Source organism: Myotis lucifugus, unplaced genomic scaffold (assembly GCF_000147115.1).
Source record: "Myotis lucifugus unplaced genomic scaffold, Myoluc2.0 scaffold_80, whole genome shotgun sequence".
NCBI classification, from domain to species: domain Eukaryota; kingdom Metazoa; phylum Chordata; class Mammalia; order Chiroptera; family Vespertilionidae; genus Myotis; species Myotis lucifugus.
Window position 1 is genome coordinate 690361 of NW_005871128.1, and position 13111 is coordinate 703471.

The window sequence follows — 13111 nt, forward strand, 5'->3', positions numbered from 1 at the left end:
GCAAGGAGTAAGCTGTCAATAGATGACAGCTATTATTATCACCAATATCATCACTGCCTTCATGATCATAATGTTGGAAAGATTCTTGTCATGTGGCTAAGCTACCAATAATTCCAATCCTTGGTTGTATAAGTTATAGACAACTTTTGATTAATGGCTAAGAGCTGTCATCTTTCTACACTGGTCCCTTTTCCTTTAGGGCAGTTATTCCTCCATCACCCCATTTTATAGGTGAGCATCAGTAAGTGGCTTTCTTTCAGTGTAGAAGTGACAGTTACCCCCACAGCAGGCTCACTGAGTCACACAGGCCAGGGTGAGGAAGCTTTTTTTTAAATTACAAAATACGACATTAACGTGTTTCTCTTTGGAAGTGTATAGCTTTCATGTCATGAGCCACAAATGATTTGCTGAAGTCAAATATAGAGAAACTTTTTGAAATTAGTGGAATTTAGTTCCTATTAACTCAGTTTATTGAATTAATTGCCTTGTCTGTTCACTTTCCTTATTGTGTCTTTGTGTACTGTATATACAATTTATATATTTTCCATGTTTATATTCACATTAGTATAATATGTAAATATGTTATTTATAAAATATATAATATCTATATTTATAAAAGGATAATGTGCTAAGTGTCTGACCATCCAACTGGTCGCTATGATGCGCACTGACCACCAGGAGGCAGATGCTCAATGTAGGAGCTGCTGAGCTGCAGTGACTTGGCAGGGGCGGTTCTCAGGTGATGCACCCAGAAACCAGAGAGGAGGGAGCCTGATTTCTCACGGGGCTGCACGTGAGTTATGCTGTTGCTGGGGCACTGTTGGCCCTGAATCTGGTTTACTGCACACTTGCATTTGCATTCTACACTCTATATGACAGCAACTTTGCAGAGTGCCTTCTTGCACTCTGGGACTCCTCAGGGGATGTTGGAGAGCCGGTTTTGGCCCAATCCCCGCAGGCCAGGCCGAGGGACCCCACCTGCTGGAGGGACCCCACTCACTCCGCAAACACCAGGGAGGGACCACAGGAGGTTGGCTCCAGTGCGTGCCTGGCCCATTTCATGCAGTCCTGTCCTGCCGGCCACCTTCTAATTAATTTCCTTTCAATGTGCACAAATTCATGCACTGGGTCACTAGTATAATATAATTATATAAATTCTATGATACATAAATATATATAATTATATACAAACTAGAGGCCTGGTGCATGAAATTCATGCATGGGAGTGGGTCCCTCAGCCCAGCCTGCACCCTCTTCAATCCAGGACATTTCTTTCGCAATCTGAGACCGCTGGCTCCTAACCACACTGCCTGCCTGCCTGATTGCCCCTAACCACTCTGCCTGCCTGCCTGATCACCCAACCCCTCTGACTGCCTGCCTGATGCCCCTAACTGCTCCCCTGCTGTCCTGATCGCCCCTAACTGCTCTCCCCTGCAGGCCTGATTGCCCTTAACCACTCTGCCTGCCTGCCTGATTGCCCCTAACCACCTCTGCCACCGTGGCTTTGTCTGGAAGGATGTCCAGAAGACATCCAGTCTATCTGGTCTAATTAGCATATTACCCTTTTATTAGTATAGATTATATATATGTAAAGTGACCCAAGAATAAATAGATAGTAAGACACAGAAAGCATTAACCATGAAACAAATGGTTGCTAAATTTTGCTACATGGAATTTAGAACATTGCTCAACAAAAAACACAATAAGAAAAGTGAACTTATAGGGCAAATGAGAAGAAAAGATTTGTAGCATATATAGCAAGATATATATATATATATATTTGCTCATTTCATTTATTATCATGATTAAAATATATATTATTCATTTTATTACTAATGTTTTAGTTTAATCGTTCTGAATCTGCATTTACTAGTATTTATCACTTTTTCTTCTTAATATTATTTATTTTTAATTTATGCTTTTCTTTTTTACTTTCTTGAGAAAGGTGACCAGAGATTTGTCTATTTCATTTTCCTTTCAAAGAAGCAAATTTTGATTTTATTTTTATTCTCTATTATACTTTTGTTTTCTCTTTAATTAATAACTACTCTCATCTTAATTATTTACTTCTTTCTAATTTATTTGAATTTATTCTGATATTTTTTCTAACTGCTTAAATTGTACCCATAGCTCGTTAATTTTGAGCTTTTCTTTTGTTCTAATTTAAGCATTTATGTAGGGTACCCTCTAAATGATGTTTCTCAGTATAATGATTGCTTCCTTTAACTCATTATAATTGTAATTACTTAAATGTTTTAAAAGAAAACATTTCCTAAATAGTCAAAACTGAAGAAAAGTTGTGTTGATTCTAATACATTTTATTTCTCATGCCCAGTAGTCCACTTTGCATCGGAGGAGGTCTATTCAAGACCCCCATGGATGTCTGGAACCTCGATGGTTCCAAACCTCGTATACGTGTTTGTTTTTTTCTAGTTTTATTGAGATATAATTGTCATATAACACTGTAATAATTTATGGTGTACAACTATTGATTTGGTATATGTATATTTATGAAATGATTACCATAATAAGTTTAGTTAACATTCATCATGTCACGTACTTATATATTTTTTTCCTTGTGATGAGAACTTTTAAAATCTACTCTCTTAGCAACTTCGAAATATAATACGCTAATAGTATTAATGACTATAGTCAGAACTTATTGATATTATACCTGGAAGTTTGTACCTTTTGACCTCTTTCATCCACCCCGCCCCCACACACACACACACATTCCCCACCTCTGTTTGAAATGAATAATTTACTGGTATATATTATTCAGCCATGAGAAAGAAGGAAATTCTGTTTGCTACAACATGAATGGACCTTGAGAGCATTATGCTAAGTGAAATAAGTCAAGCAAAGAAAGACAAATACTGTATAATCTCACATATGAAATCTAAAAAAACAGAGAAACTCATTGATGCAGGGGATAGATAGGTACTATATAAACTATGTGTCTTCATATACATACTAGTATACACACACACACAAACACACACACACACACTCATACTTTTTACTTAAAAGGAAGCAGGCACTTTATGTTATGGCTTCTCTCTGGCATATCCAAATTGCCAGCAACACTACCCTTGCCTTTTGGGTCATTATTAAGTAAAATCAGGATTACTTGATTACAAGCACTATGATACCTCCACAGTTGATGTGATAACCGAGATGGGTACTAAGCGACTAACAGGTGGGTAGTGCATACAGTATGGAGATCCTGGGCAAAGGGATGATTTATGTCCTGGGCGGGATGGAGCAGGAGGGCATGGGATTTATCACGCTACTCAGAATGGTATACAATTTAAAACCTATGAATTATGTATTTCTGGAATTTTTCATTTAATATTTTCAGACTGTGGTTGATTGTGGGTAACTGAAACTGAGGAGAGTGAAACCAAGGATAAGCGAGAACTACTGTACTTTCTTAGATCAACTCTATTCAAGTACAATGTTTACAAGTACAATGTAGAAATAATATAGTAGCATAATATGCCAACTATGTGATTTGATAACTGGCTGGACTGATGTACTTTGTGTTGCAGGAAACATGTTTTAGTCACTTAGGTTTCTAATACATATTTGAAATTAGAAAATTCATAACCCATGCTTCAAGGGAGAGTTGCTCCCTGTGGCCAGGCAGTTAAATGTTAGTTCTTTAACTTCAGGTGTCAACATTCTCTTTTTCAAGAACTACAAGGTACAGATCATTTCTTTTTTAGCCCTCTAGTTTTCTACAGAGACAAAGAAAAGAAAATAGCAAAAAATTTCACCCAAGATATAAATGATTTGGGCAGTTAAAAATCTATTTCAGATTTTGTAGTTTGTTATATATTCTCTTTAAGGTATGTTAGTATTTGGTATGTTGAATTCACAGGTACATTCCCAGTAAAGAAAAGAGATTTTGTTCAAAGGCAGTAAGCCTATTCTTATCATTGCAGTTACCATTTATAATATCTGTAGCATTTAATCAACTCTGTCTAATTTATGCTTTTGATTCATGAATTAACATGGCATGAGTATCTTTCCTCAGAAATAAATATTAATTTAAAATTGAAATACTCCATAGTAAAAAGCCCCACTTTGATTATTTGTAAAATTAGTATTTTTCATATTGACATGCATATGAACAGTGCTTAAAGGATTATAGAATGACTAAGATGGCATAATTGAAGTAACAAGAATTTCATTTTTTCTAGTTTAATATAGTGTTGAAAGAAACCTGTGAAATACAGTAAAAGTGGGTCTCAGTTCTCCTTACGAATATTAAATGATCAGGTAAAGTGGCATTAAGACCTGTGGGAAGTTACTAAACCTCTATTGTTTATTCAACTAAATTAATATATTAATCGTACTTACATTTATAGAGGTTTACTAAGTATAGAGTGATATGATGAGTGCTTGTTATGCAGTCTTTCACTTAATACCTGAAGTGGAGCATGCAGCTGTAGAAGGTAGAATTTAAGGGACAGCAGTATGGCTCCTTTAATGCAAGACCAGCTTTCTCCCCATCCTGACCCGATGCCAGGTGTAGTGAAGGCAGAGAGAAGGGAACACAGAACTTGAAACAAGTCATAGAAGCTGTCCGCTCTCCCAGTGATCCAGTTGTAAAAGTGGCTCAGAGGAAGCAGCCTGCTCTCAGAGTGGCTCTGTGTCAGGCCAGTGTCCACATTTTCTGAAGCAACATCAGAATGCCTGGCTGGAATCCTGCAAGTGCACTTATGAAGGCTGTGAGGCATTCTGTGTGATGTTATGACTTCTCTGGAAAACCTAGGCCCCATGGATGCTGGGTGCAGAAAGGCCTCTAAATAAAAGAAGTTCTTCTCAGGTTTTCAAGTTCTTCTCAAAGGACTGCCAAGGGCAAGGGGAGAAAAAGGAGGGATCCCACTGGCAGATCGAATCTGGAAATAAATACTTGTGATCTCATTTTAGGAGATGGAAATGGAAGTGTCCCTCTTCCAGGATTCTCAGAGCTTGTTGGGAGCAGGGTCTAATCATTCATTTGCTGCCAATGGTTTTAATTATCTGATGGCTTCTTTGGTGAGAACACACATGCATGCACACACTTGTACACACATTTGTGCATGCGTTTATACATAGTTGCACCTGCATTCTTTTTGGAACTGTGGAGGTCGGAGTCTCATGTCTAAGTTTGGAAGTTATTTAAATAGATATTTATTGAGTGCTTGCTAGGTACTGAAGCTATTTAGGGCAAAAGATCAAATTTAGGCCCTACTTTCATATAATTTTTAGTCTGGCATGTTAAATAGAGAAGCAAAGAATTAAAATAAATTATGAGGTATTATGATGGAAAATTTCACATCACTGGAAGTTGTTGCAGAAGGAATTGATATAATTCAGAGTGTTGGTGAGGCCTCTTCAGGAGGAATGTTTAGGTTGATTCCTGAAGGAAAAGTAGGAATAGGCCAGAGAAAGTAAGGCCTAGGAGGCAGATAATGATGCTTTCTGGAGGTCCAGGAGGGAGAAGTTATCTCAAAGAGGTTAGGTAGATAAAAGTGAGATAGAGTGACAGGGAGGGCACTAGAAATATAGGCAACAAGCAGATCGCAAAGGCCTATAGAAACTGTTAAAGAGTTTTGCCATTATCCCCAAAGCAATGGGGGCTAATAAAGGGTTAGGGAAGTAGCTCTGGCTGCTAGTTGGAGAGTAAATGTGAGGTGGACAAGACTGGAGACAAGAATGCTTATCAGTCTATTGTAAAGCTTGGGTGAGAGATGGCAGTGATATGGGCTAAAGAAGTGAAGAAATGTCCGGGTTTGTAAAATGTTTAGATTATAAAATTATCAAGACTTGATTTAGGACTAATGGTGATGAGTGAGGGAGAGTGAGGATTCCAGAATAACTTCAGAGTTTTGGTGACTAAAAATAGTTAAGAGATCAAGAATTTCCAGAGGGACTCTCCAGGATATCATAAATTTGTACTTGAAATGCTACTTTGAAGGAAAATGCTAACTTGCTGAGTATGATTTTTCTGCATTAGTTATTTGCTATCTAATTCAATAGGTACTTTTGAGTGGCTAGTCTATTGCAGAGTATTTAGAACACTTCTAATCATGTAACAATAACAACATGGAGATAGATTCCAATGTCAGCCTAGTGGGAAGACAAAGAAACAAACAAGTATATTCAACAGTTAAGGGCTATAAAGAAAACAGGCTAGAATAAGGAAAGAAATGGAAATAGAGGATCCACCCAGATAGCGTGGGCATGAATGGGAAGAGTTTTTGGTTTTTTTTTTTTTTTTAGGGGAGGTAACATTAAAGTTATTAATAAGACAGCCATGTGGATGAAAGAGGGAAGATGATTTCATGAAAAGGAAATATCCGCCCTAACCAGTTTGGCTCAGTGGATAGAGTGTCAGCCTGTGAACTGAAAGGTCCCAGGTTCGATTCTGGTCAAGGGTACCTACCTTGGTTGCGGGCACATCCCCAGTAGGAGGTGTGCAAGAGGCAGCTGATTGATGTTTCTCTCTCATTGATGTTTCTCTCTATCCCTCTCCCTTCCTCTCTGAAAAAATCAATAAAATATGTGTTTTTTTTAAAAAGGAAATATCCTATGCAAAGAAGAGGCAAGGATATTCTTGATTATATAGCTGGAAGAAGAATAAACTCTCCATAGGATAGTGTGGTGGGGTAAATGTGATTGGGGGATGGACTAAGGTATTTTTGTAGAAGTAGCAGAGGAGAGATCCATGTGGAGGCCACGGGAAGGAGCTTGGATTTTATTCTCCGTGCAATGGGAAACCATTGAGTAGCTGTGCAAAATAGTTTGGAGAGAGCTAAAGATTAGGAAAGAACCATTAAGCAAGCTATTGTAGTACTTCAGGTGAGAGGTAATGGAGGCTCAGATCAGGACTGAGGCTGGGAGATAAGAAGTAGCAAGAAAGAGGACTCAGGTCTGTAATTAAGGACGACTTTTAAATTTTTCTCCTGACCAACTGAGTTGATTGTGGGGTCATTCACTGAGATATGGAAGAATGAGGAAAAGCAGGTAATAAGATGAAACCAAGCGTTCACATGCTAAGTTGAAATGACCCTACGTCTTCCACAGTCCTAAAGTAATATACAAAACACCGAAGTCTCCCATTTACCAGGCAGGGACAGCAAAATAGCTGCAGTGGCCTCTAAGTGTGGATGAATTACACAAAATGGGAATGAACTGGAGATTGACATTGAGATGGACATGTCAGTGGACAGGTGGATGATCTTGCCTGAGGCCAGACAGGAGAATGAACATCATGTCAGCACATAAACAGATGCAGATGACAAGGTCCAAATACCCTTCTGCCCTCTCCCCAACCACACAATGCTCCAATTAAGGCTAAATAAATCCTAGTACTTAGCTACCTCCTCGAAAGCATTCAGGAAAGGGATGAATCCCTAGTTAACTACAGGGTGTCCCCCAAAATGTATAGACTTTGAATAACTATTAATTCCAATGGGTTAAACCTGCAAAGAAAGAAACATCATTTGAGCTATCTGCTGTTAATGTGTATGGTGTATATACATTTTTTAGAACACCCTGTATTTTTTTGAAATGGAAATGACTGTGTTTACCAAGAATTGAATAATATTATTTACCCATAATATTAAATGGGTATTGTAAAAATACTAAAAAATATATAGATGTGCCTTGATTTATTGAGTGCTTGCTAGGTACTGAAGCTATTTAGGGCAAAAGATCAAATTTAGGCCTGGTGCACAAAATTCGTAAACGGGGTGGGGGAGTCCCTCAGCCCGGCCTGCACCCTCTCCAATCCGGGACCCCTTGGGGATGTCCAATTGCCGGTTTAGGCCCGATCCCACAATCTGGGACTGCTGGTTCTTAACTGCTCGCCTGCCTGCCAGCCTGGTCACCCTAACTGCTCTCCCCTGCCAGCCTGATCACCCCCTAACTGCCTCTGCCTGCCAGCCTGATCGCTCCCTAACTGCTCTCCCCTGCCAGCCTAATTGCCCTAACTGCTCTCCTCTGCCAGCCTGATCCCCCTAACTGTTCTCCCCTGCAGGCCTGATCACCCCTAACCACCTCTGCCTTGGCCCCGCCACCATGGCTTTGTCTGGAAGGACACCTGGAAGGTTGTCCGGAAGACATCTGGTCTAATTAGCATATTACCCTTTTATTAGTATAGATATATATATATGAAACCAAGAGTTCACATGCTAAGTTGATATGATATATATATATGATAAAAGAGAGAAAGAAAGACTGTGGGTGTATGGGTGTGTTTAGTGTATATTATCTTCATTATTGATTGACATTTTTTGAGAGGATATGTTTGTATCCTTAATTTTGCTTAATGTAATGTTTTTTCCAAACAAATATTTAATATATGCTTGCTTATGAATAGCCAGAATTTTAAAACACAGAAAATATAAATTAACTGATTTAAAATTTTTATGAGCATTTCAGTGTTTGGCCAAGTTTTGTATCAGTAATGAGATAATTCAATTAATCAAAATATCATAAAAGCAAGAAACCAATAAAAACTGATTTTACTCACACCAAGAAGTTTGATAAAACCACATATGATGCAAATACACAGAAAATGTGTACCAAAATTTATATGGTTCCTTCCTTGGTTATACTCTCAGTTGAATGAAACTCTATGTAACCTTTTGAAATTGGGCAAGTGTAAAAGTTCTAATGATAGGAATAATCAAAACTGACCACTTCTGCTATATTTAGTCTAACAAATGCTAAGTCAACTACAAAATTAGATTTGAGAAAAGAAAAACAAACTTCTGAAACTCCATGTTTCTTCATTCATATAATCACTAAGTAAAATAACAGAACAGCACGAGTTCTGCCTTTTGACTTTATAATGCTCTGTATGAAACCCAATTTAGACTTAAAAATTATATCATCACTAGAACTAGCTTTGTACTTAAAGCATTAATGAGAAATAAAGGACTTTTTAAGGAAGCATAAAGGAAAATTCCCTTAGAAAATGGAGTGCAATAAAAGATGAAAAGACTTTGATTTTGGCTCTGTGGGGAATAGAGAACTCATGCAAAGAAGGCATTATTTATTGTGTTAATTACCTGAGAGGATCATCCAAATTCTTCTCTTGTACTTCCCTACACTCACCTCTGAAGTTCTCCAACTTTTATTTTTGGAAATAAATTTAAACTTCTAAATAGATTTCTGTGGTTGGAGTCACTCAAGCATTAGTAAAACAGATATTTCAAATATGCGAAAAATGATAAATTCTCCCCTCATTGTGGGTTTTTCCCAAGCTAGAGCACTGGAAGTATGTTTGTAAGTATAATATGCTGCCCTGTAGTGTTATAATTTAAACTCTGTTGATGAACTATTTCAAAAACCAGCTGAGAATGGTGATCAGAGAAAAAACTGGGCTGAAATTAAATATCATCTTTAATGGTAATTTAAAATAATGATGTGAATTTGTATCTTAAAAACCAGTCACCAATGTTTGGATTTTCTGTACTATCTAATATATTCCAATGCACGACACAAAAAGTTTAACCTTCTGAAAAGCTTTGGCACTAAATGTTGTTATAGGTAAAGATGCCTGAACATCTTCCTACAGAATCAAACATAGCCATAGTACCACACACTTTTCTAGGACCTTTCTTAAATAAAGCTTAGATCACTAAATTTTTTTTGGAAACTCAGTGGACACAATTTTTTTTGTTTTTAAAAAATGAAAAGCTATCTCAAATCAGGATAAGTAATAGGATATTCATTAATTCATATAACTGGGAAAATTAGAGATGGAGCCAGGTATAGGGTCAACTGCATCAAGAGCCTAAATAATGGCCTTAATGTTATCTCTATCTTTTATCATCATTGCTCTCTTTTTCTAAACCTCTTTGAGCTTTGGCCTCATCACATACCATTATAAAAAAAAGAGCATACTTTTTTGTAGGAGTTGGTCACTGATGGTTTTAGGCTTGCAAAGTAGCAGAGTGGTTTGAAACTAGAATTCTGCAAGCAGAAAGCCATGGTTCAAATCCCAGCTCTGTTTTTCACTAGCTTTAAGACACTGAGCAAGTAATTTAATTTTTCTGTGCCCAGGTGTCCCCATCTGTAAAATGGGAGTGATATTACTAATACTTCTGTCCAGGATTATTGTGAACACTAAATGTGTTAATATGTATGGATGTGGAAACAGCATGGAGGGATCTGGAGAGTATTATGCTAAGTGAAGTAAGCCAGTCAGAGAAAGACAAGTACCATATGATTTCACCCATATGTGAAATCTAATGAACAAAATAAACTAACAAAATAGAAACAGACTCATAAATGCAGAGAACAGACTGACAGCTGTCAGCGGAGAGGGAGGTTTGAGGGCTGGATGAAAAAGGTGAAGAGAATAATCAAGAAAGAAAAATAAACCCGCATAGACACAACAGTATGGTGATTACCAGAAGAGGGTAAAGGGAAGAAATGTGATAGAAGGAGACTTGACTTGGGATGGTGGATACACAATACAATGTACAGATGATGTATTATGTAATTTTATACCTGGAACCTATGCAATTTTATTAACCAATTCACTCCAATAAATTAAAACAAAGTGTATTGTATGAGCAGGTAATGTAAGTTATCCTTTGGTTTGAACAATGCATCCTCCACAAAACAAGTCTATTTCTCAAAGAAAATAGGTTGTTACATTAAGTACCAAACTGCAGAAATACACCCCACATTTGGTTTGACATGTAAGTAACTTTTATTAAGGTGAGGGAACATGCTCTAAATCATTTTTTTAAATGAATTATTTTGCAATGCATTTGAATGTAAAGGCTGATTAAAAGGTTCATTAGCCATATGAGAAAAAACAAAAAACTTGAAGAGTTTTTTACATAATCCTATTTGATTTCAATTTTGAATTAAGTTAAAATAAAAACTGCCAATCAACAATCTTCCATTTGGCATAAGATAAAAATTCAGGATTATAGTTGGCTCCTGGTAAATTCTTCTGTATAGGGATACAGTTAATCTACAAAGAAGGCGAAACCCTATGATTAATTAAGAGCATGTGTAGATCCCCAAAATAAGCATTCTTGCACACCAAACAGAAGAAATCTGGTGGATTTTTTGGTTTGTTTGTGGATTTTTGTGTGTGGCTACTTCATAGGTGTAAATTGGTTGCATTTAAAAACAAATTAAAATACCTTTAGTTGGATTTCATTGTGAATAAATATTGGGAGTATGGACTGGATCAGGGAACGTGGGAATAGAGGCAAAGAAATGTAAAGTATTCATTTCTTTATATTCCTTAAAATGTTAAGATCAAATTCTCCTACATAAATAAAACCTTAGACTTTTTAATATAAAATGTTTTTAACAGTAAATTTAAAACTCAGATTTCTTATGTCTCATAAAAAATGAACAACTTTAATGAAAAACAGAAAAGAACAGAAAGAAGAAAATGACAGGAGATAAGGAACAACAACAAAAAGATACCAGAGGAAAGGAAGAAAGGACTAAGAGTGAAGAAAGGGGAGGTGAGTGAGAGTGGAATGGAAAAGAAACACGGTGAGTGGGTGGAGAGTGCTCGCTCAGCCACAAGTTCTCCACTGCTTTTACTTCGTTCCATTTAATGATTATTTATTGAGTGACTATGCTAAGTACCAGGTGTGTAAAGACCCAGGGAAGGTCAGATGGGTATAAGCACAAATATTTGCATATAAATATTAAGTGTTCAGGACATAAACAAAATTCTCTGTGTTCATAAACAAAGAAATAATTTTCCTTTAGGGTGGAATGGGTTTTTTTTAGGACAGACTCACAATGGAGAAAACCTGTAAACAGCATGGATTTAAAAAACAAACAAACACAACACACATAGGAACTCCTCAGATTGAGAAAGGAGAGGAGGGGGCTAGCAGATGAAGAATGTAGCAGAGAGGAAAGTTGAAACAATAGGTAAATTATTTGCCCATTCTTGCCCCTACCCACTCCCACCTTTGCTCATTTCTGTGTCTTTGCCTCATTCAATTGACTGTATTTTGCCAGTTGAAATTCATGGGGTAACTATAGAATTAAATGTTTGAAACCAAGCCTATTTCAAACAAATCTCAGTCTATTCCCTGAATGCATCAATGCTCTGCACTCCCTAGTCCCTAAGGACCTCATTTAAATATTTAAATACATCATTTTTACAGAGGCAGTATGGGAATGGGGTGGATAGGAACTCTGTCAACACCAAACGAGATTTAATTTTAGCAAATATTCATACCCCAGCTGAAATTATTCTGGACTGTCCTCAGAAAAAATATTTATGTCTATTGATAAACCGTGGTAATATGATGTATTTTTTCATTAATAGATATAAAACTCTATTGGTAACTGAGATAACCTTATGTTAATGTGTGACCATACAGCTTCACCTGTTTTCCACTTGCCGGCTCTTGTTTGTTTGCGTGAAAACATGAATACTTAGTAGAGGAGCTTGTGGAGGGAGGTGTGAGCACATTACTTCTTACCCTCTTTTACTTCTCACCTGTCCACCTGCCAGGACAGAGGATCAGTTTCTTCTCATTTCAGTCGTTAGGCAAATTTCTTCCCACATTCTCTGTAGTCCAACCCTCAACTCCTGTTCTGGATCTCTCTACTCTTGAATTGGATGTGGGGACATCTATCAGGCTAGAAAAGAATCAACTTAAAGGTTGTTCCAACAAAGAAAAGGAAAACATAGCAGTCCCTCCCCAGAGATGTACTATTGACAGGGAGCAGCTGACTGCCTACAGAGGTTTACATCTCCCTTCCAAATGCAGTCTTTCCCACCTTTCATCTTCTCTGCACCTCAACTCTAAAACAGAGACTTCCTGGGGACTGATACCCTTAGGCTGCATTTATTTAGGAATATGAGCTTTGTATGTTCCTGACAGGAAAGGAATTATATGTATTAGCAATTAGAAATGTCTTCTCTTTTGGTCTTTCACTTCTGCTCAGTAGTGGTACCCAGGTGGATGAATGAAAGGGGGCCTGACACACAGGCTATGTAGTGAGTTGACCTGAAAGGATGGAGATGTGTAGGTGCCCTGGAGGGGGGAAGGGACCCAAGAGCTGGAATGTCTTGGGTGGCTAAGGAGCAACACGCAACACACATGTATAG